Source organism: Pinus tabuliformis, chromosome 8 (genome assembly GCF_031772625.1).
Source record: "Pinus tabuliformis cultivar Carrire ecotype Pingquan chromosome 8, CPIR1, whole genome shotgun sequence".
Classification (NCBI taxonomy): domain Eukaryota; kingdom Viridiplantae; phylum Streptophyta; class Pinopsida; order Pinales; family Pinaceae; genus Pinus; species Pinus tabuliformis.
Genome location: NC_142294.1, coordinates 1,412,760,962 through 1,412,766,631, shown reverse-complemented (window position 1 = coordinate 1,412,766,631; position 5,670 = coordinate 1,412,760,962).

The window sequence follows — 5,670 nt, the reverse complement described above, 5'->3', positions numbered from 1 at the left end:
TGGGGGGTAATGGGTTTTTGAGTAGTCATAGGCACGACCTCGTCTGGTACCTGGGAGGGCCAATGAAAATTGTATTTCTTGTCCGAAATTTGGGATTTTCTTGTCACAAATGGAGGCATGCAGTGTAGAAGAAGTAGAAATGAGGGAAGACGAACGTTGCCCTCCAATGGGGTTGCTAGAGCGGATAGAGGGGGGGTCCTGCAGAGTTAGTCTGAGACTCTGGTGACATTTTCCCTGGGTTGGGCTCCTTGGTGTGAGTGAAAATTAGTTCAGAGATGGGGGAAGGGTTTGGCATTTAGACGAGAAAGAGAAATTGGCCCTGCTCAATTCAGGTCCAAGTTCCAGAGCCCAAACACCAAATAATAGGTTTCTATGCAGAGGGTCTAGGGGGTGAGGGACTCAACCCTGCGAAAAACTTGGAATCCACTTAAGTCTTAGCAAAAATGTTTGGCCGATTAATTTGAATTTTGTTGGTATCACTCCATTCTATCTAGTCCAATTCTGTATTGGGCAGGGGAAGGCTAGCAATCATGAGGACACAATAATCCTGTGTCGGTATTCAATTCATAGCAGACAATGGAAGGAGATTCTTACGTGTCTGGTATTCTTTGACTTTGTAGTAGGTCTATCAAAGGAACGAGACCAATGGTTGGTCGAGTTCCCATCCCGCGACCCTCAGCAAGTGTAAAGTTGAAAGATAAGGTAGGAGAAAAGAACTTGACAGACCAAGGAAGAAACATGGATCAAGCAAAGGGGTTAAGAAACAATGGATGGGGAAACAGAAGTCATGGGAGGCAAAGGAATGTTGATCCGGCCTTGGGAAGGCTCCCCACCTCTTCCTGTAGGACGTTAGGGAGGGGTCGTGGCTGCAAGGTAGTATCGAGCATGATTGATGCAGCAGTTCAAGCCTACTATGCCAGCAGCTCGAACCTGGTAAAGCAACTAATTGGAGAGAGGGAGGAGGATATCCCCAGGGTGGAGGAAGATTTTCAGCTGGACCTAGCTGAGTGGCAGGAGGTAGCACCAGACCCAAGTTATACAAGAGGGAGATTAACTCAGTATTAGAAGACCATTGATTATGAAAAGCATCATGGCCAAGGCAATCGAATAGTCCCCTCCAAACTAATGGGCACAATCACCTCCAGACTAACATAAAGGCCCTTAGGGAAATGTGTTGAACACAGAGTTAATGAACGAATTGGAAAAAATCTTGTTTTAGTTGCAGCAGCAGAGTGGATGACTGAGCTGAATCGAGCAACATTCCTCGTGCATTCCACACTCTGAGCATCTTGGGTCTACAACGAAGGAACCTCCTCCTGTCAACTCTGGTGAAGATTAATAGTGACAGTGCATTGATATATTTTATTTTTAATGTCCTTATATAGTTATATAATTATTAGCAATTAAGTTTAAAATTATCTAGTGCATGGAAGGTACAAAGACTCTCAGGTGTATATGGCATGGCTAGACAAATTTTTAGTTTTGTGTTTATGGATGGCTTATTTTGTAGTTAGGTGGCCAATAGACCTCGTTTCCCACTAGGTAGGTTGAGGCCACCTAAATCATGGATATATGGATGTAACTTGCTTTATTTATGATAATTAATAGAAAGGAGCCACCAAGCTTACTATATATATATATATATATATATATATATATATATACACACACACACACACACTTAGTGAAGTACCACTAGCACAACTCGTTGAATATGGACCTCGTTAGCAAGGAGGCCCAGGATCAAACTTCATGAGGGGTGGTTGTGCTGTGTTAGGGGGAGAAGACATGCTAAAAAAATCCAATCATTTTAGGGTTGGTGTGGCCCACGTCCAGTGCAATCACCAGGTGACTTTGATGGATTAGATGCCCCTAGGTCATGGCTCCTCAAGCCACAGGTCAAGCATGGAGGATCATAGCGAGCTTAAACAAAAAAGATATTGACATAGACTTAAAAATATATTAATAACAAAAAAAAACAGTTGAATGTGAGTTATGTTGGTTATAGCCGACATTACTTTTTTATCTCTAGAATATTTTATTTTTATTTTAAAAGGGGCACATGTCAACTCCAAATTGATTATGGATCCACACTCAGATGTGGAATGAGTCTCTCCATTCAACTAGCATAGATCCATCTTAAACACAGATCTAACATGAGCCTAGAGGGGTCAAATTTCCTCACGTGCAAATTCTTTTTAGAGTGAAAAACAATGGATAATTTGTCATTGTTTAAATTGTATTTTTTGAATGTTATAGAGATTACATAACTTAAACTTGTAAGTCCAAAAAAATTTATATACTTAAAAAGGGATTAAACTATAAACTATTAAGACGACTTCACACATTTTGACCATACAAACTTATTTTTTCAATAGCTTTATATGATATATACATAATATTTTAAGACAATATATAAAATATTTTACATAACATGTGCATTGAGCAATTTTGTTTTTTTTCTGTTATTAATATGTTATAAAGTATATTTCAGTATTAATTGATATTAAAATATTTTATTCTTAACCCATATTGTATAGTATATTATATACAATATTAAAAAAAAAAATTGATACATAGATATATATGAGTAGGCCTAATGGTTAAGAGTATGTGTTTCTTCTTAAGCGATCACAGGTTCAAAAACCAGAGAGGTAGAATATGTACATAGAGAAAGTTAAGAAAATTGTATGTAGAATAAAAATGATAGAAAAAATGGTTTTTTTTTTTTTAGTATATTGTAATGAAAAACCATGAATATATGAAAGAAATAAAGTTCGTTTTTTCATGGTTGAAAAAAGAAAATTAATACACCCAACTAAATAAAATGAACTCTGAAACTGCACACTTTTATTATCACAGAATACTATTTTCTGGCATCAGAACTTGTACATTCAAAGACAAGTTCAGTGGATGAGAGGTGATTAGTTTTATTCGAACAAAACATGTAGGTAAAAGATGAGTAATTTAAGGAATTCTTGTATACATGCACTAGCGAAATAAAATGAATTCTGAAACTGCATACTCTTATTATAGAATAGTATTTTATGCAATCAGACGTATGTAAATTCAAGGCAAGTCCCACATAAAAATCTACAAGTTAGTCCCATAGGAAGAAGTGTTTTGAGCAGAAGGAAATAATGATATTTCAGGTGTAAGAGTCTTTGAAGACACCATATCCGTTTTCGTAGGAGGGACAGGCAATGTGACTCTCCACACAATAGATGACCCACTCATCCACGCAACTCTTTTTCCTCAATAAGTCAAATGTTTTCTGACTAAAACGTCCTTCTATAAAATATTGTCTTATCATGAAAGTAGGTGTGGTGGAAGGAAGCGTCTCAGAAAGTTCCATGAAGGAAATATGAAAGAAAACAATATGAAATATAACATATATAAGAAAGAAAATATACATAAAAATAGGGTGATAGAATATTTTAAAAATATATTAAATATATGTTGAAAATTCATATTTATATATATTATAATTAGTAATAGTTCCAAAAAATGTAAAGAGAAACGGATATGATTAAGCCAAAAATAATTACTATTATAATTCATTACATAATTACGTATATAATTTATGCATTGTCCAACAAAACGTAATTACATATATAATTTGATATATAAACATCTGTCCTAAATAATATAAAATAATTTAAATATAAATTATTAATATAAATAATGTAAATTAAATTAAAAAAAAAATACAACTTATAGAACTTTAATTCTTTTTATATAATACGAACAATCTTACAACCCAACCAAATGTGCACAAAATATCGAGTCTAATGTGAAATAAACATAAAATGGAAGAAGGCAAAAATAGATTTAGAAGCCTAACGTTTATCTCGATTGATGTGTTGCATGTTTCATATACATCAAGATTAAGCCAAAATTTCTTTCAACAGAAACTTTAAATTTAAATATATCAAAATCAATGATGAAATTTGGTTCGGAAGGACACCCAAAGTAAATCGATAATTCGTTTTGCTTCGCTTACCCAAACTCACAAACAGATCAAAAAATCTCCGAATAACATTTGTCACATAAATTAAGGTTAAGGGCAGGGGTGCCATCAAAAGATGACTTGTTTTATTGGAACAAAACAAGAATATGAACCATTAATAATAGCATAACCATTTAATAGCATACCATAAGAACTTTATTTAGAAATGAATATGAAATTAACTGGTAGTTGTCCTACATGTGTTGCACCTTTTCATGACGAAAAGATCAATCCGCACCTATGCATAAATTCAAAGCAAGCCCCACTTTACAAATTAACTCAAAGTGCATAAATTCAAACCTAGTCCCACATAGGCATCGATATCAGGAGCGACTGACTGAAGAAATGTTTTGAGTAGAAGACACTAATGGTATTTCAGGAGCCCAGGGGGAATTGAAGGGAGTGGGAGGGTTGTCCACCTCGTCTCCATTTCCCTCTAACATTTGAACAACCCTACTCATACATGGGCGATCACTGGATTGGTGTTGAATGCACCACAACCCAACTTTAGTCATCAACTTCCTGGCCTTCTCCTCCTCTTCTGCTTCAAGTTCTCCTTCTATTTCACCTTGCGATCTCATCTGCAACTCCTCATTCTGAAGCATCTTGAAAGCCCACTCAGGAAAGTATAGCCGACTCGAACGACTCACCCTAAAGTCCATATTCTTTCTACCCCCAGCAATCTCTGCAAGAGCATACCGAAACTATAAACATCGGATTTATCAGTAACAGGCCCCATATCACTGTCACACACCTCTGGCGCAACATATCCTGGAGTCCCTCTCCCTGCCGTCATTGATATATGGTCCTCTTCCTTTCCATTGATATATAGGAGTCCCTCTCCAGGATATCCTGGAGTCCCTGGGGTCTGTCCTTGCAGTAGCAAAGGAAAGGCGATGTTGAGTCCGAAATGTTGTAACCACATATCCCCCCACTTGCTTCACATGATCTGCAGACTTTGTCTCTCTGTGTATCATTGGAAACGCATTCTGCTCTTCCGACTTCAACTTCTACTTGTTCCATAGAACATCCCCGAATCGAATACCCTGAGTTGTAGAAATCGTAGTTGACGGTAGCATTACATTTCCAGAGCCGCCCTCCTGTGGAATCGAATGCATCTTGAAAAGGGTCCGGTTCTTGGAATCGAATGCACTTGTACACATCTAGGGTCCGGTTCTCTTTACCCGAAATGCAGCAGGAGGCGTTTCCATGTTCTGATAAGTGTATCTGAAGATTATTAAAGGGACGATTGAAAAAATTGCAGTTCTCTCCCCTGACAATAAGGAACACGAGAGCAGAGTACCTCCTCAGTATTGTGTAACTCCGGCCATGAATTTCGATAACTGGAGTTGCGTTCTGCATACAGTTGGTTTGAAAGGCAGGGTGACGGCATCCACGCTTTCCTGCGCCAAAAGGATACGTTATATTCATGATCCCACAATTCCTAGCATTTAAGCAATACTCATATTGCGCGTCGAAGCATAACGAGCAGCGAATTAGAGAGCCCAGCATTATTTATTTATGAAGATTGTATGATTTTTTTCTACTTTGTTTTGTGGATGAACTACATTAGTTAGTTCGAAATGTATCCTAATGATGTGATTAATCCAAAAGGCATTTATCTACTATATACATCACAAAAGTCTTAGATCTAACATATT